Genomic DNA, 19,767 nt, shown 5'->3' on the forward strand with positions numbered 1-19,767 from the left:
TTTTGGCATTAGGGTGATGTTGGCTTCATAGAATGAGTTTGGGAGTATTCCCTCCTCTTCTATTTTTTGGAAAACTTTAAGGAGAATGGGTATTAGGTCTTCTCTGTATGTCTGATAAAATTCCAAGGTAAATCCATCTGGCCCGGGGGTTTTTTACTTGGGTAGTTTTTTGATTACTGATTCAATTTTGTTGCTGGTAATTGGTCCGTTTAGATTTTCTGTTTCTTTCTGGGTCAGTCTTGGAAGGTTGTATTTTTCTAGGAAGTTGTCCATTTCTCCTAGGTTTCCCAGCTTGTTAGCATATAGATTTTCATAGTATTCTCTAATAATTCTTTGTGTTTCTGTGGGATCCATCATTATTTTTCCTTTTTCATTTCTGATTCTGTTGATAAGTCTTAATAAGTCTGACTTAATAATTCTTCTCTTCATAAGTCTGGCTAGAGGTTATCTATTTTGTTTATTTTCTCGAAGAACCTGCTCTTGGTTTCATTGATTTTTTCTACTGTTTTATTCTTCTCAATTTTATTTATTTCTTCTCTAGTCTTCATTATGTTCCTCCATCTGCTGACCTTAGGCCTCATTTGTTCTTCTTTTTCCAATTTCGATAACTGTGACATTAGACTATTCATTTGGGATTGTTCTTCCTTCTTTAAATATGCCTGGATTGCTATATACTTTCCTCTTAAGACTGCTTTTGCTGCATGCCACAGAAGTTGGGGCTTTGTGTTGTTGTTGTCATTTGTTTCCATATATTGCTGTATCTCCATTTTCATTTGGTCATTGATCCATTGATTACTTAGGAGCATGTTGTTAGGCCTCCATGTGTTTGTAAGCCTTTTTGCTTTCTTTGTACAATTTATTTCTAGTTTTATACCTCTGTGGTCTGAAAAGTTGGTTGGTAGGATTTCAATCTTTCGGAATTTACTGAGGCTCTTTTCGTGGCCTAGTATATGGTCTATTCTGGAGAATGTTCCAGGTGCCCTTGAGAAGAATGTTTATCCTGTTGCTTTGGATGTAGAGTTCTATAGATGTCTATTAGGTCCATCTGTTCCAGTGTGTTGTTCAGTGCCTCTGTGTTGTTATTTTCTGTCTGGTGGATCTGTCCTTTGGAATGAATGGTGTGTTTAAGTCTCCCAAAATGAATGCATTGCATTCTATTTCCTCCTTTAATTCTGTTAGTATTTGTTTCACATATATTGGTGCTCCTGTATTGGGTGTATATACGTTTATAATGGTTATATCCTCTTGTTGGACTGAGCCCTTTATCACTATGTAGTGTCCTTCTTTATATCTTGCTACTTTCTTTGTTTTGAAGTCTATTTTGTCTGATACTAGTATTGCAACACCTGCTTTTTTCTCCCTGTTGTTGGCATGAAATATCTTTTTCCATCCTTTGACTTTTATTCTGTGCGTGTATTTGCGTTTGAGGTCTCTTTGTAAGCAGCATAGATGGGTCTTGCTTTTTTATCCATTCTATTACTCTGTGTCTTTTGATTGGTGCATTCAGTCCATTTACATTTAGGGTGATTATTGAAAGACATATACTTATTGCCATTGCAGGCTTTAGATTCGTGGTTACCAAAGGTTCAAGGTTAGCTTCTTTACTACCTTACTGTCTAACTTAACTCACTTATTGAGCTATTATAAACACAATGTGATGATTATTTCTCTCCCTTCTTATCCCTCCTTCTCCATTCTTCATATGTTGGGTGTTTTGTTCTGTGCTCTTTTTAGGAGTGCTCCCATCTAGAGCAGTCCCTCTAAAATACCCTGTAGAGGTGGTTTGTGGGAGGCAAATTCCCTCAACTTTTGCTTGTCTGGCAATTGTTTAATCCCTCCTTCATATTTAAATGATAATCATGCTGGATTCAGTAACCTTGGTTCAAGGCCCTTCTGTTTCATTGCATTAAGTATATCATGCCATTCTCTTCTGGCCTGTAGGGTTTCTGTTGAGAAGTCTGATGATAGCCTGATTGGTTTTCCTTTGTAGGTGACCTTTTTTCTCTCTGGCTGCCTTTAATACTCTATCCTTGTCCTTGATCTTTGCCATTTTAATTATTATGTGTCTTGGTGTTGTCCTCTTTGGGTCCCTTCTGTTGGGAGTTCTGTGTGACTGTAGTCTGAGCAACTATTTCCTCCCCCAGTTTGGGGAAGTTCTCAGCAATTATTTCTTCAAAGACACTTTCCTTCCGTTTTCCTCTTTCTTCTTCCTCTGGTACCCCTATAATGTGGACATTGTTTCTTTTGGATTGGTCACAGTTCTCTTACTACTGTTTCATTCCTGGAGATCCTTTTATGTCTCTGTGCATCAGCTTCTATGCGTTCCTGTTCTCTAGTCTCTATTCCATCAATGGCCTCTTACATCTTATCCATTCTGTTTATAAATCCTTCCAGAGACTGTTTCACTTCTGTAATCTCCCTCCGGACATCATCCCTTAGCTCTTGTATATTTCTCTGCAGCTCCATCAGCATGTTTATGATTTTTAGTTTGAATTCTTTTTCAGGAAGACTGGTTAGGTCTATCTCCTTCTGAGGGGTTGTGATTTTGGTCTGCATCAAATTCTTTTGCCTTTTCATGGCGATAGAGATAGTTTGCAGAGATGGTGTAAGTGATGGCTGGGAGAACGTCCCTTCTTTTTGGTTTGTGGCCTTCCTCTCCTGGGAGAACAGCGACCTCTAGCGGCTTGTGCTGGGCAGCTCTGCACAGACAGGGCTTCTGATTCTTGCCTGGCCGCTATGGAGTTTAGCTCCGTGTTTGCTGTGGGTGTGGCCTGCCTCAGGCTGCTGCTCTGATATGGTGGAGCCGTGTCACGGGGAAACGGCCGGGAGGCTGTTTATCTCCCTGAGGGGCCTCCGAGTTGCCCTGCTGCCCAGGGCCTTAGGGTGCCCAGAGTTCGCCAGGATTCCCAGCTGCTGGGCTAAGTGTCCCGGGACGCTTCCGTCCAGCTTGGGGTCCCTGTCCCTTTAAGACTTTCAAAAAGCACTCGCTTTTCTCTGTCCCACGGGCGCCGGCTGTGGGGACTCTCACAGGTCTTACTGTCCTGTTTCCCTAGTTTCCAGCACCCCTTGCACACACTGTGTCTGCGCTGTCGTGCGGATGGCTACGGCTGACTATTTAGCAGTCCTGGGCTCCCTCTCCCTCCCCGCTCCGACTCCTCTCCTCCTGCTGGGATCTGGGGTGAGGGGTGCTCGGGTCCCACCGGGCCGCAGCTTGTATCTTACCCCTGTCGCGAGGCACTGGGTTCTCGCAGGTGTGGATGTAGTCTGGCTGTTGTCCTTTGTTTTCTGGTCTCTCTTTTAGGAAGAGTTGTATTTGTTGTTTTTTCAAAAATATATGTGGTTTTGGGAGGATATTTCCACTGCTCTACTCACGCCACCATCTTCTTTATAGGTGCATTTTTAACTTTGAGCACACATGTCAAAATGTACCTTTTCTGTGGTACCAATTTACAGTCCCATCAGTAGTGCATAAGCCCCTGTATCCTGACAACCTTGCCCCACAGAATATTACCAAACTTTTTGTGACTTGTCAGTCTGATAAGTGAAATATGTATTTTATTTGCATTTTATTTTATGAGGAAAGCTGAGCATCCATTCATCTTGATTTCCTTTTCTGTGAACTACCTGTTCACATCCTTTGTCCATTTTCCCATTGCTTTATTGATCTTTATTCCATTTCTAAACTGTTTCCTATATGGTCTAAATGATAAGATAGCTATATAATTCCTCAAAATAATTTGAAAATAACTGAAAGGAAGGACGCAAGCACATATCTGTACACCCATGTTCAAAGAAGTATTAGTCACAAATAGCCAAAAGGCAGAAACAACACAAACGTCCACTGATGGATGAGTGGCTAAGCAAAATGTGGTGTAGGTATACAGTGGAACATTATTCAACCTTAAAAAGAAAGGAAATTCTGCCACATAAGACAACACGGATGAACCCCAAGGACATTATGCTACATGAAATAAGACCGTCACAAAAGGACAGACTGTATGATCGCACTTAAAAAAGAGGCACCTAGAGTACTCAAGTTCACAGAAATAGAAAATAGAATGGTGGTCACAGTGGCTGTGGGGAGGGGGATATGGGGAGTTACTGTTAATGGCTACAGAGTTTCATTCAGTTCTGCAAAATGAACTGTGCAGATGGTGGTTTTAGTTGCACAACAATGTGAATCTACTTAATACTACTGAACTGTACACTTAAAAATGGTTAAGATGGCAAATTTTATGTTATCTGTTTTACCACAATTAAAAAAATTATCTGAAATTTAATTTCCAATATTTTAAGTTCTATAGAGCTTTGATTTGCTTCAGCTTTAATTGGGACACTGAATCATTAAGAGTATGGCATTTCTTCTCTATTTCTCTAAAATTACTTTTTTAATGCCCTAAGGAAGCAGTTTGATTATATTCAACATTTTATTCATTTGGGAAGACTCAAAAATAGAAGTTTCTTTTCTCACAATACATCAGGCTCTTCCACTTGGCCTATTTCTTTCTCCTTGTTGATGAGGATTCACACCAAAAGAATCTTTTGTCTTATTTTGTTTTGCCCTAGCAACTTACCTAATCCAAAAAACAATCCGATCTTTTCAAGAGGAAAAAAATGGGCCTCTAGCAGAATTTAAAGTAGTTGAAATCTTCCATCACAAGTCCACCTTTTTTTGTGTGTGACTTTTATACTCTGTATTAGGAGAGCAACAACCTTATTCTTCCTACAAATCTTATCAAATGATCTATAGCATTATCTATAAACATCTACTTATTTCTTTTATTGTCACTTTGCTTTCCACCCAAATGCCACTACTCTTGGTGCCAAGTATATGTGTGTGTGTGTGTGTGTGTGTGTGCACATCTTCCTGATGTACACTCATTCCGATAATGAGCCTATCCTAACAAATGTTACTGATACTCACAGTACAGTACATATTTCCTGGAGTAGAAATGGAAGACTACCAGTACAAGTACTGAAATTGCCACAACATCTCTTCCTAAAATCATCTGGTTATTTCCTCCACTACTTTGATTATATATCACACTCTTTCTTCTCAATGGCATCTAATTTTCAAAGCTTCTTACACAGGGTTTTCTTCTTTATAAAATTTCAGTATCACTTCTTCTCAAACCATGTTTTCTTGATTCCTATTGGAAACTATTTTTCCCAATTCCTATGAGAGGCAGAATACTTTGGAATGGAGCTGATCATTATCTGGGAAGGTAAGAAAGGAGAAGATAGGCCAGGATCTGAGTTATTTCATATGCTTTCATACAAGATGGGAGGAAATAGATCTCTGTGGTTAAGTCATGATCACCAAAAATTCAGATTGGAGAGGGGTCAACACTAATATATCGTATCAATGGATTCAAGAAAACAGATAGCTCTCCCAAAAAGGGAGGAGAGCATAATAACAGACAATCCACATAGATGTTTCTCAGAAACCCAAAGGTTGTGTCTAGGAAGCCTGGTCAAAGAAACATAATACCAGTCATGAGACGGGATCAGAGGCAACTCACAAGAGCAGAGTGGGACCTCATTCTCATCAGAAAGCTGGAATACGAAGCTGATTACAGAGCCAAGGTCCATGGACTCTCAAAGGTATCTTCTAACTCAAAATTTTCACCAACTTCTCACTGAAATTTAGCTTTTTCCTAAATTAAGAACATAGGCAAAAAAAAAATCACCTGAATTAGCAGTACCTGATATCACAAATATTTTATATCACATCGTTACAGCTATTACAGATATCTCAAAATATTACATGCCTCATTAGTTCAAAATTATATTTATTAGACCTGTCACTAGATTTTGTCATTTAACATGTTAATAATAATAGATACTCTTGTGTAACATTTTTTAAGTATTTGATAGCTTATTTTCACATAACTGATTTCATCTGAAGTCCTAAGTATTTTGTGTGGTTAAAAACATTCTAAGGAGTTCACTTAATCAAACTGCTAGAGGGATCTTTATCTTAAAGAATCAATTAAGAAAACTGGAGGACACGAGAGGAGTTTGGTGTTCAGTTTCCAGCACTAACAAAAAAGCAAATTATTTAAACTAAATTATACAAAGTGCTTGCATTTTCCTTTTCTTACTTATACAATATTAGTTCAAAATTTTTCTTTAATTCTAAGACTTCTTCTAAAAATAACTTACTTTTTAAGAGTGGAAGAATCTTAACTTGGGAAAGGCACCTCAACAAAGAAAAAGATTCCATTTGTACTACCAAAAGTGTCTCACCTATTTCCTGACTTTCTCTGCCTTGTGGGCTGCTACTCACACACTATAGGTTTGGACACATGGCCTAGGATGGACAATCTGATGAGTGCTTGCTTCTGTTTCCTTGCATAGAGCAATTGATCCACATGTTAAGATCCTAACCCATGCAGAGCCCATCTTTTAGGAAATGACATGGGCCCTTGAAGAGAGGATCCATCTCTCTCCTTCCCAAGACCTTAGAACAAAAGGACCACTTAAATGAAGAACAGTTAAGGGGCACCCCTGCCACTACACGGAAAAATTCATCTGAAAATAAGGACAAACAGGAAAGCAGAGTTGATCCGTCCATGTCTTAAAGCCTTTCATCAGCCCAGTTGAATGAACCACTAAAATCCTTCTTTTGTTGACATCAGTTTTGAGTTGGGTTTTTCCTCCTGAACTGAAAGAATCCTGGAAAGATACATAAGAATTTACCTCCTATTTTACGTTATATGAACATTATATGCAGCCAGTTGGTAGGACAAAAATTCTACCTCTCCTACTACTATGGGACACTGGATGATTTAACCTCTCTGTGTCTGTTTGCTCATCTGTAAAATATAGATAATATTAGGACCTACTTTATAGGGCTGTTGTGACAAATTGGTTATTATGTGTAGAAGTACTCAGCATAAAAACGCAGTAAATGTTAACCACTAAGATCATAAAGATCATTAAGATCATAAATTAGATTCTACATTTATATAAGGGGAAATATTCCATAAAACCAAAGAAATATATTACAATCCAGAATACCAGTAGCTGACATGGGGAAATTTCATCACAGTAAACCTACTGTTCATAGTAGGTATGGACTCCAGTATCGGTTACATTTCTTATCTTCTTCAGCCACCAAGAGATCCAAAAAGATGCACAACAAACAGAAAAGGTAAAAAATACTGGCACTTTGTGAATTAATATTAGAAAAAAGATTTTTCAGTATGAATTCTATTGTCTTTCTAAATGTATTTTCCTAACTCTTTTCCTGATGCTTGTTCAAAATTATACCAAGATCACACTGACCACTTATCAAGAAGAAAGCTGAACATAAATGGGAAACACACTTAAGTGAGACTTAGGAGCTCTAGGTGGTAATCCTGGCTCAGGTATTAATAAGCTGTGAGTCCTTACATTCATTACCCTTTCTGTTACAAACAACATGAGGAAACAGAAGACATGCTCCTATAAGAAACTTACAGTCTAACTGGGAGAGACAGCTAACAGCACAAAGTTCAGAACTAAGATTAGGAATGCAAGGATTAAATTCAGTGATGGAGGAGAACCATGTGGGTTAAGAGGAAGGAAGTCTCCATGTGGAAACCACACCCTGGTTAGGCTGTTTGGAATGGGCAGCAAAGAATGAGACAGGCAGCTTTCTTGGCAGGGAAATTTAAGAGGGTTTCACTGATTGAAGGTTCATTCTGAGAGACTAGATACAGAATGTGGGAATACCTTTCAATACTAAGGGCATTTGCTTTTAAATTACCACCCAAAATGTAATAATTTCCAAATATTTAGCCCTTTTAAACATATCCATCAGCTGTCCTTTTTAAATTTCTTTTGAATTGTGATAAAATACACAACATAAATCTATGATCATGACCATTTTTAACTGCAGTTCGGTAGCACTGCACACACTGTTGGGCAACCAATCACCAAAACTTGTTCCTCTTGCAAAACAGAAACTCAATACTCATTATTAAACATTTCCCCATATCACTCTCTCCCCAGCTCCTACCTTATGTTTCCATAAACTTGACTACTCTAGATATCTCATATAAATGGTATCATACACTGCATGTCTTTGAGTGACTGACTTATTTCACTAAGCATGATGTCCTGCTGTCATTTTGTGCACTTCGTGCTTAATGTCGAAGTCTGTGGGCAAGCTGTCCTACATCCTCACAGTAGGGCCTCTGCCCTCACATACTGAATTGTCACATCATTTCCAGTAGCTAGCTCCTCTAAAAAGTTGTAGCTAACTCCAAAGAGGCTGTTGGCATGTCTTCTTTCTAAAACACCAGTAACTTGAATCTACAACAAACCCACAATTTTTATGAGAATAAAATTAATGATCCAGTAAATTCGTGCCCTTCCTATACACACTTTGAAATACCACCAAATCTTACCAAATCAATCCTCTACAAATTCATTCCAACCACTTCTAATAATTGGCAAAGCTGTGATGTTTCCCCTTTCTCTTTTTATTACCTAAAAAGTCCCTACCTACTTTTTAGGTAATATTCATTTCACACTTAATAGTATGTCTATACAATTGTTTTCTAATAAACTCTCTTGTACATTTCCCAGCAAAATGCTAAGGTAAGGAAAGTATCACATACTTTTTTAAAATAAACTTTGAAGTGCTAAGTATATGATATATATTCTATTAAAATATATGACAAATTAACTTCAATAAATCAAAAAGGAAAAAAAATCAAAACCACCAGAAAATAGTAAAATCTACTAGTTTTATGATTTATTTGAACATTTACATCTTTCAAAAATAATTAAGTATTGAGATGATTCAGGAAGTCTGCTTAAAATCAGTAACCGAAAGTTAAAAACAATATTGCTCTGCAGGCTTAAGAGCCGATTAAGATTGAATTAGATTCAATTAAGTATGCACAATAAAATTAAAATTAAAAGGTTAGCCACTGTAAGAACAGAAATAGAATATATAGGGTAGTATATCTTCTGAACAAGTAGAAGGGAAAAAGTGAAGGAAAAAAACATCAATCCAGGAAAAACAAGAAAGGAAGAAAAATAAAAGCATAGAAAATATAAGGTATAAAATGTTAGAAACAGTCCAAATCCATTATTTCAACAATTATATTATGAAGACTCACTAAAAGCCAGATATCATTTTGGGCACTAGGGATACAGCAATACACAAAACACAGAAAAATACCTGCCCTCCTGAAACTTCTACTCTAGTGGGGTAAACATAGGAAACTGGATAAATGAATAAAGCACATGGCCCATCATATTATGATAAGCACAAGGACAGAGAGTACAACACAGATATCAGGGAAGGTATGTTAGGGAAGGCCTCACTAAGAAGGTAATACTCAAAAAGTATGAGGGACGTCAGGAACTAAAAGCATGTGGATATGTGCGGGGAGAGCATCCAGGCAAAGGAACACCAAACACAAATATTCTGAGGTTGGTAGAACAGAAGGGAAAGCAGCAAGAGATGAGATAAGGGGTAAAGCAAGACCAGATCACACAGGAACTTGGGGGTCTAACGACTCTAGAGAGTTTGGCTCTTCTCTGAGTGAAACGGCTAGTCCCTGGATGATTTTTTTGAGAGAAGGGAGATAATCTGATTTCTTTTTAGATGCTGTAATGGAAGCAGACTGAAAAAAAGGCAGACTAGTTAGGCAGCTACTGTAGTAATTCAGGCAAGAGATGACTGTAACTATGATGAGAGGTGGTGAGAAGGGTTTGGGAGTATGGATAGATTCTGAAGGCAGAGCTTGTAGAATGTGCTGATAGATTATATGCACATTGTGAAAAAGAAGACTCAAGGATGACTCTATAAAGATTTTGGCCTGCAGAAATATCTCAGTAGTGACAAGGAATGTCAGTACAATAAACCTGCCAGTCAAAAGGCAGAGCTTGTCATCGTGAACGCTTTTTTAAATCCCCAGCAATATGCTGTTTATAAAAGCATACAGAAAAGTTAGGACTAAAATGATGGGGAAAGGTGAGACAAATATGAAATGACAGCAGCCAAGACTATATTAGTATCAGATAAAAGGTAAGTCTGCTTGTAACTGGGCCTGAAGGAGTTAAAAGCTGGTCTCTAGCTCCTTGAGGACAATCAGATGGACACAGCAGCACTATGTTTTGTTCCTGGAGTTTAGAGATAGCAATAATCCAAAGACAAATCAAGGCGAAAAACTGAAAGTTACCCCAAGTGCCTTCATCAAACTCCCTTCTAGATTTGCAAGAATGGCTGCAGCTCTACACATAGACTTGTTAACCATTTTGCTCACAGCCTCAGAGATAAGACAAAAAGACTGTCTTATCAAGGATTTGTAGGAACATCATGACTGGATCTGTACTGGCAGGAGTCAACTGACCAAAGATGGGGAGTCTCACGACTTCCTCAGACCGTCACTGATGCCAAGATGTCTGCATTCACCTGTCACCTCCTACTCTCCCTTTCCCTAACATAAAAGGAGCTTGAAATCAACCCTGAATGAAGATGGACCTTTAGGACAACAGTCCTCCCATCTTTCAACCTGCCAGCTTGTTGAATAAAGCTCTTTCTCTGCTTAACACTGTCTCTCAGTGCACTGGCTGAATCAGGTGGCAGTGGACCCAAACATTTACAGTTAAGATTCTGGTGACCACAAAGGGACATGCAATTCTGCTATAACAAGCTGACCTTGGAATCAGAAAGACAAATGGACAAGCACTTTTGTGACCACCAGGACCCTTACTTCCTGAAGGGACTGCCCCTTTGTCTCTCCCAGTCCAATGCTAGCCGTCCCTTACACCATACGTGTTGAGTGAGAAACTGCCCCCTGGGTAAATCGATTGACTATTTGTTAAGTAGGGTACCAGGCTGGGGAACACTCACAGGAACTTCTTTCCTCCCTGTCTAGGTCTCTTCTGGAGGGGGATATGAGGCCATCTGTATGGACTCACTTATGGAGGAACAGTTCTGAGGCTTCACTCAGAATCTGTCTGGAACTGGTAGTGTCTATTTTCCTGTATCTGTATCTTTGTGTATTAAGAAGTAATACAAGCACAAGAATTAATAACATGGGACTGAGTGAACTGAGGAAGATAATAGTCCAAAGATAAATCAATTCTCACCCAGGCTTAAACCCTAGGCCACCAGCAATGCCTCCAGTCACCCTTCCAACACTCCTGCCAGCGGTACCCCCTCTGCCAATGCCTAATGTTCCTCTGTCCTTGAGTGTGGGACCTGGAAGGCAGAAGGAACTTATGGATGCAACTGGGTAGATTTCACCTTCCCATACCCATCAGGGAACTCAATTGAGACAATGCCCTCCCCCAAGCAGGGCAATTTCCTTTAAGACAATATCCAAAAGGAATTAATGTACAGGGTCAGCCTGCAAAATTCATCTGGATGCACAGCACTTTTTCCACCTGTAATATTTTTAACTGAAAAAATTGTAATCCACCTTATATGAAAGATCCAATCAGGATGTCAGAATTGTGCTCTTCTGTTTTTGTCACTTATCATCCCTCCTTGGCTGACATTCAAATTCTTATGAATATGATGCTTACTGGAGATGAAAGGAGGATGGTGATTAATACAACAAAGCTTGAAGGAGCACAGGGGTTTCAAAGGATGTGAGGAACCCTATCTGTATTTCCCAACAGGAGCCCCAGTTACAACAGACAGTGGGGAGCCCACTAATTTGACCTTTCTTTTTCATTAAAGTATCACTGACATACAATCTTATGATGGTTTCACATACACAACAAAGTGGTTCAACATTCACCTGTACGATCAAGTCCTTACCCAATCAACTGCGGTCACTCTGTCCACATAGCAATTATAGTCATTAATTGTATTCTCTGCCTCCAGTCACACTACCGCCTCAGTGACCTACCTGCATTGTGACTGTGAATTATAGTGCCCCTTACTCTCCTTCTCCCTCCCCACCAATCCCTCCCCTTTAGTAACCACTAGTCCCTTCTAGTATCTATGAGTCTACTGTATTTTTGTTCCTTCAGTTTTGCTTTGTTTTTATACACCACAAATGAGTGAAGTCATTTGGTACTTGTCTTTCTCCACCTGGCTTATTTCATTGAGTATAATACCCTCTAGTTCCATCCATGTTGTTGCAAATGCTAGGATTTGTTTTCTTTTTATGGCTGAATAATATTCCATTGTGTATATGTACCACCTCTTCTTTATCCATTTATCTATGGATGGATACTTAGGTTGTTTCCGTATCTTGGCTACTGTAGATAGTGCTGCAATAAACATAGGGGTGCATATGTCTTTTGAATCTGGGATCTTGTTTTCTTTGGGTATATTCCTAGGGGTGGAATTCCTGGGTCAAATGGTACTTCTATTTTTAGTTTTTTTGGGAACCTCCATATTGCTTTCCACAATGGTTGAAATAATTTACATTCCCACCAACAGTGTAGGAGGGTTCCCCTTTTTCCACATCCTTGCCAGCATTTGTTGTTTCTTGTCATTTGGATGTTGCCCATCCTAACTGGTATGAGGTGATATCTCACTGTGGTTTTAATTTGCATTTCCCTGATGATTAGCTATCTGGAGCATCTTTTCATGTGCTTGTTGGCCATTGGATTTCTTCTTTGCAGAAGTGTCCGTTCAGCCTCTCTGCCCATATTTTAATTGGGTTATTTGTTTTTTGGGTGTTGAGGCATGTGAGTTCTTTAAATATTTTGGATGTTAACCTTTTGTCAGATATGTCATTTACGAATATATTCTCCCATACTATAGGATGACTTTTTGTTCTGCTAATGGTGTCCTTTGCTGTACAGAGACTTTTTAGTTTGATGTAGTTCCATTTGTTCGTTTTTTATTTTGTGTCTTTTGCCTGAGGAGATGTGTTGAGGAAAAAGTTGCTCATGTTTATATTCAAGAGATTTTTGCCTATGTTTTCTTCTAAGAGTTTAATGGTTTCATGACTTACATTCAGGTCTTGATCCATTTCAAGTTTACTTTTGGGTATGGAGTTACACAAAAATCCAGTTTCATTCTCTTTCATGTAGCTGTCCAGTTTTGCCAAAACCAGTGGTTGAAGAGGCTGTCTTTTCCCCACTGTATATTCAGATTTCTTTTATTTTTATGGCTGAATATAATTTGACTTTTTGGTAGATACTGATGCCGCTCAGTGTTGAATACTAAATTGGGAAAAAAAGACTAAATGCCTCCAATATAGTCACTGGGTGTCAGGAAATGTGCAAAGTTAGTTCTTACAATCCTTAGAATGTCATATGGGAGACATAACCTTAAAACATAGTACTGCTGGGCAGAATGACCCATTGATCAGCTCTTGGGTCGAGATTTGTTACTGAAATTAAATGCTCAAGCCACCTTTGCACGAGGGCAACTAGAGATTCAGGTTCCACTGGAACAATCTTTGAGGCTACAAATGGCCATCCTAGACACAGTCCCACCCAATCCAGAATTACTGCCACCCAAGATCTATGGAGGAGATAACGCCTGATGTACAGTCAACAGGATTCCCAGCAAGAGCGAAGAATGCTAAGCTAATCAAGATTCCTAAACAGTGGACTGATTCAGCCCTGCTGCTCTCCTTTTAACACCCTAGTTCTACCTATGAACTGTGTCTAACACTGCATAACTATTTGGCTGACTGTGGATATAAAGCATCACAGAAAAAGGTCTGTATTTGTAAACAAAAAGTCACCTACTTGGGATTTGCTGTTTCTAAAGTCCAAAGACAACTGCTGCAAGACAGAAAAAGAGCTGCTACTTGTTTGAACCAACCCAAGAGCTGCAACAACTGTGAGGGTTTCTGGGCATGGCTGGTTTCTGCCAGATATGGATTCCTAACTTTGGATCCATAGTTAAGCCCTTATATGAAGTTCTGAAGACAGCCTCCAGAGTAGACTACAGAGTGCCAAGAGGAATTTGACAACTGTTAAAACCCAGCGCATTGAAGACCTGGCCTTAGGATTGCCTGATATGAGTAAGCCGTTCTGCCTCTATGAACACAAAAAAAAAGGGCACAAGTCTGGGAGTTTTAACACAGAAACTGGGACCAACACCTCACCCGGTAGCTTATTTTTCTAAACAATTGGACCAGACTGTAAAAGGATGGCTACCATGACTCCAAGCTGTGCCAGCCACCTGTGACCTCTTCCAAGAAGCAGAAAAGTTTATTTTGGGCCAGCCCACCACTGTATATGTGCCCCATCAGACTAGAACAGACAGGGGTTTACTGGTTAATAACAGGGCAGATGGAAAATTCCTAGGCCGTCGTGCTAAACACTCTGAATGTCAAACTTAAAGTTTCTCCTACCCTAAATCTAGCAACACTGTTCCCTATAAGTGATGGGGAACCCATCTTACATGCAAACAGACTTGTTAACAGACATGGTCTATGCCAGCAGACCCAATCTCAGTGACCAGCCTTCAGAGGATCCAGAATTAGAACTCTTCACTGATGACAGCAGTTTCAATGGATCAGGTAAGAGAGACATGCAGAATACACGGTGGTAACCTTACATGAGACTCTAGAGGCAGGCACCCTTCTACCCTGAACTTCTGCACAAAAAGCTGAATTAATAGCCCTCACCCAGACCCTAATTCTCTCAAAAGGGAAACTGGTTGACATTTATATGGAATACCGACATGCTTTCATGGTTATTCATTCCTGGGGGCAACATGAAAGAAGAGAGGACTCCCTACCTCGGACAGAAATGACATTGACTATGTTCCTGAAATGTTAATAGTTTTTGGAGGCTATTGATGACCCCCTAAGGTGGCAATAATGCATTGTCCAGGACATTAAAAAGGGAATAATATATCTAGCTTTCAGATCATAGTCTCACTGTCCTTATTATGGTATTTTTTTTCTTTACTCTGTACAAGTTTATCCTTCCCTGTATAAACTGTGGTTGTTCATGCTTTAGATTAAATTCAGGTGAACAGATGTAAATCCAGCCCCTTTCCCAAAATCCTCAAGCCCCTTTTTCCCACAAGTCAGAATGTTCCATCCCTTTGCACAACACTCTTCTTCAGAATTAGCCAGATCAAGTCTGTACCCCAAACCTCACAAGAATGTGGGATGAACAACTGGCAGTGGGGGATTTTTAACATGGCCTGAAGTTGTTAAAAGCTGTTCTCTGGTTCCTTGTGAGCTTCCAGAAACAAGATAATAACAACCAGATGGACAGGGCAGCATTGTCTGTTTTGTTCCTGGAGTTCAGAAATAGAAATAATCCAAAAACAAATCAAGGAGAGGAACTAAAAGTTACCCCAAGTCCCTTAATCACACTCCTTTTTATATTTGCAATTGTAGCTGCAGCTCTGCACACAGACTTGTTAACAATTTTGCTCACAGCTTCAGAGATAAGACAAAATAATTGTCTTTTCAAGGATTTGTAGGAACATCATGACCGGATCGAGGCTGGCAGGAGTCAAATGACCAAGGATGGAGAGTCTCTCAACCTCCTCAGACCTTCACTGATGCCACGATGTCTGCATTCACCTGTCACCTCCTACTCTCCCTTTCCCTAACATAAAAGGAGCATAAAATCAACCCTGAATGAAGAGGGGCCTTTAGGACCACAGTCCTCCCGTCTTCCAACCTGCCAGCTTCTTGAATAAATCTCTCTCTACTCGGCACTCTTTCTCCATGTACTGGCTGAAAAGGGCAGCAGCGAACCAGACATTCACAGTTATATGCTCCCTCAAATTCTAGCCCTTCCGTCGTTCTCTAACAGCTTGGTATTTATAAAACCTGCCTTCCCCACGGGACTGCTGATGTCAAACAAACCCTCATTTGGATCCACCCACAACTTAGAATAGTCCCCTGTTGGTAGTAAACGCTATGGGAAAATGTTAAATGTTCTCCACCTACTTAGCGTTATTTCTCCTTCATCACAAATGCTGATTTGGAAGGTCACGGCACTCTAATCTGACACCAAGCCCCTGTAGCAATTTTACTTCTTCCAAAGTGAGAAGCCAAAAAGGCTTCTCTGAAAGTGAAAGTGCAGGGTGACGCTGCCAATCATCTCGCCCGCCTCCGGCCCACGCCCGGGACCCCGCCCGCTCGCCAGCCCACCACCACGTCCTTCAAAGCCGCAAGGCGCAGGAAACGCCCGGCTTGGGCAACCTTGGAAGTGTCTAAGGAAGGAAAACACCGAAAGAACGCATAGGCACAAGCCAGCTAGAAACGTTCAGAACCCTCGGCGCCCCAGCCCCCTGCAGCTCACCTGCCCGCGGTGAGCGGTAGTGGTCTGTGCAGCTTCCCTCCTGTGTGCCGCCCCGCAGAAAAGCTTCCGGTTTTGGCAGGAAGTTCCTCTTTTGGGATAAAGGAAGTCCCGCCTCCGCGGTAGAGAGCGACGGCCGCTGGGTCTTAGTTGAGAACTTCAACCAGAATCTTGGTAGATGGGGTTCGGACACCCCAACCCAGCCACGTCATCTGCCCACGTGATGCCAAGCGATTCCCCCCAAACCTGGGGTGACAGAACAACCCAATGAACGTGCATGTTCCAGTTTACTTGTTATCACGGAACTTTGTTACAAGCCTATGTAACCTCAGTTCCAGGTTTGAGAGTCAGCCACCCAAGAAGCATGCGGTGGTCACACAGAAGAAGAGAGTGTTGATGCCTCAAAAACTGGGAAAGGAAAAGAAAAAAGCTAAAACATAAAACAGAATGAAAGCAAATGTAATAATGGAAAAAAAAAATTCCACAGACATGTTGATTTCTAAGTACCCATTTTCTCTCTGTAACAATCTCAATGGTTTGTTTGGAGGATCAAATGAAATGACACAAAAATAAACGTTTAGTAATGGGGTCTGGTACATGATTAAAACACGCAAAGCCTATACTATTGTTTGTTGGTAAAAATAAGAGGTCTTTAACCCAACTAAGGGGAAATTGAGTAACACCTCAGGGAGGTAGTAGTAGTCTTCAGTCTGAATGTTATTGTTGAGCAGAATTTCAACACATAGAGATATCCATTGTGATTATCCATTGTTTTTATTGATTAATGAACGGACATAAGATGACAAACCTTTTTCCCTAAAATAAACTTTAAGAAGCTTTATTGTTTGAAATCTTATCATTAAGAATGAAACATACCACTTCTGCTTGGATGAGCTGAACCATGTGCATCATTTAGATACTTTTCCAGTCCAGGTATAGAGCTTCAAATAGGGATTTTCAGATATTACGTTCCACATTTATTTAACTTTATTGTTTTCAAGGATATGAAACCTTGTAGTCTGCTTCATAGTCCCAGCCTGAGCCTGTTTAATTCTTTTATCTCCCCTCTCTTTTTCCTTTTTAATTTTTCCTTTTATATTTAGTACATACAATAAAATATACATATTTTAGCATGTAGCTTGATGAATTTTGACATATGTATATACTCATGTAACTATCATCCTGATCAAGATATCAAACACCCTCACTAATTTTCCCCATCACCTATTTCACCCATCACCTCTGCCCCTGCCCTATGGCAACCACCAGTCTGTTCTCAGAGTGTATGAATCTTTTTCAGTTTTATTCATTTGTGGTTTTTTTTAGATTCTACATATACATGAAATCACATAGTTTTTATCTTTGACTTATTTCACGTAGCACTACTGTCTAGATCCATTCATATCATCACAAATGGCACAATTTCTTTTTTATGGTTGAGTAATATTCTATTGTATTATCTACCACATCATTATTATCCATTCATCTACTGATGAACCTGCTTAATGCTTACCTATACCTCACCAAATCCTATGCTATCCCTGTCTCTTCCATTTTATTTTAGTTAGACTCCCCCAGTTCCTCTGGTGTGTGGTCTCCCTTGTTTCAGCAAGTTAATAAACCTAACTTCGTTAGACTATATAGGCTTGTCTCTGATGGGCTTTTACATTGTTTATTTTGACCAACATCCTATACTCAAGAAGGTTGGAGGACACTCTGAACTCCAACTGAGACAAAAACGGAAGCAGAATAAAGGTAAATTATTTTCTGATATTCATCTGCACTCTGAAAAGAGTTGTGGATTTTTTAACTTGACAGCTTTTTGAATTTCCTTTCAGCAGAGAATGACCACAGTTTTTGAAAATTATTGGCACCCACCAAATTCAGACCAGCCCCACAATAGATAAAGAAAGCATGAATCTTTCTTTTCTCTGTAAAATACTTGTTTCTCTCCACTAAGCTATGGAGAATACTTGCCCAGTTTTGCCCAGAGTGAAAAAAATGATCCCCCTTTGCCTTTAGTTCTTTTCTTTTCACATGATCCTGTTCACTAATGCCTCAACTGTGTTATCTACTTGAAGTGCTTTCTCTGCTAAATTTTTCTCTAAAAGAGGTACATCCTGTCTCTACACCTCCCCTCCCCCTCACTTTAATCCTTCACAGCTTCTCACCATCTTCCAGTTCTTCCAAAATTACCTTCTCAAATGTCACAGTGACTTCAAATCACAGGTGGTTTCTCAATCCCCATATCCCTTGATTTATCTATACCATAGGTTGATAGCGTTAATTATCTTCTGCTGTTGTAAAAATCATATTTAAAACATAGGGAAAAAAAGCCCAAACTTAAAATACTAAATATTTTCAATGCAATCCATTTTGAACCTCATCACTCATGCACAAAGTAAAGATTTACTGAGTGCCAGCTCTGTAACAAATACTATTTTTAGGCACTGGAAATCTAGCAGTGAAAGAGATGCAATGTTCTAGTCCCAAAATGGTATAATATAGATAATACATAAATGAAATAAATAATTTCAGAGTGTTGTAAGTGCAATAAAATAAACAAATGCTGCTGTATAGAATGTAACCAACTTAAAGTAGAAAGGTAAGGGGAGGTAAACTTTCAAGGTGACACACTTGAACTGAAAGCTACAAGAGAAGAAGGATCCAGCAATGTTCAAAAACTCGGGGAAGAGCATTACAGGCCTAAGGAATAGCAAATATGAAGATCTGGAAGTGGGAAATACTGACTTACAGTTTTTAAAGATCTTTATAGTGCTAAAGGTTAACAGGAGTAGGAGGCAGGGTAGAGGTAGGTTATGGGGGAAAAGGTCAATCAGAGAGATTAATTAGGAACCATTGTAGTAATTTCTTCTAGGACACAAAAGAAAATGGTGGCTTAAATTAGAGAAGTAGGAGCACAACTGGAAGAATATGGGGCCATAGCTGCTGAGAAAAGAAAACTACTCACTACGTTTTGCAAGATAAATGTTGGTGTCTTTGACAAGAGTAGTTTTGGTAGAGTAGTGAACTCAAGAGGCCCGACTGCAGTGAGATGAAGTGGAAAAGAATTTGAGGGAGAAAGGCTAAACGACCCTCCAAAGAAGAGACCTTCTAATTGCCATATTTGATGAACATTTTCCATTCAGTATCTTATTAATGCCTCTGAGGCATTGTACTGTAATGGTGCCTGGTCTGAAACCAGATATTCCAGTAGTTCTTTCTCCTTCTTATTGTTCTTTTTTCTTTTTTGGGGGGAGTTATGAATCACTTTACAAATGTGATGAAAGCTATCCACATACATAAAATTTTTCCATATAATTTCAGAAAGGTTAATTTTATGTGTCAACTCAAGCTACGCCACAGCACCTAGATATTTGGTCAAACACTAGTCTAGATGTTGCTGTGAAGGTGTTTTAGATGAGGTTAACAGTTAAACCAGCAAACATTGTGTAAAACAAGATTGCCCTCTATAATGTCAGTGGGCCTCATCCAATCATTTGAAGGCTTTAAGAAAAGACTGACCTCCCCAAGAAACAGAATTCTGCCTTCCCTGAAACACATGACCATGTG

At 39.5% G+C, this 19,767-nt stretch overlaps 1 protein-coding gene across 5 annotated transcripts in view; it reads right to left on the reverse strand.

The window, feature by feature from the left end:
• Positions 1 to 16,328, reverse strand: part of TBCE (tubulin folding cofactor E) — a 152,398-nt gene extending 136,070 nt beyond the window's left edge. For 4 of the 5 annotated variants that reach the window (XR_005061057.2, XM_037017119.2, XM_037017116.2 and 1 more), the window contains exon 1: positions 16,198 to 16,328. The gene's annotated coding sequence lies outside the window, so the exon portion shown is untranslated. Of the gene's footprint in view, positions 1 to 5,522; positions 5,658 to 16,197 lie in introns of all 5 variants that reach the window. The other variant, XM_037017117.2, reaches the window with a different exon arrangement.
• Between the last annotated feature and the right edge of the window lie 3,439 nt (positions 16,329 to 19,767).

The sequence above is a fragment of the Manis javanica genome, chromosome 7 (genome assembly GCF_040802235.1).
Source record: "Manis javanica isolate MJ-LG chromosome 7, MJ_LKY, whole genome shotgun sequence".
NCBI classification, from domain to species: Eukaryota; Metazoa; Chordata; class Mammalia; order Pholidota; family Manidae; genus Manis; species Manis javanica.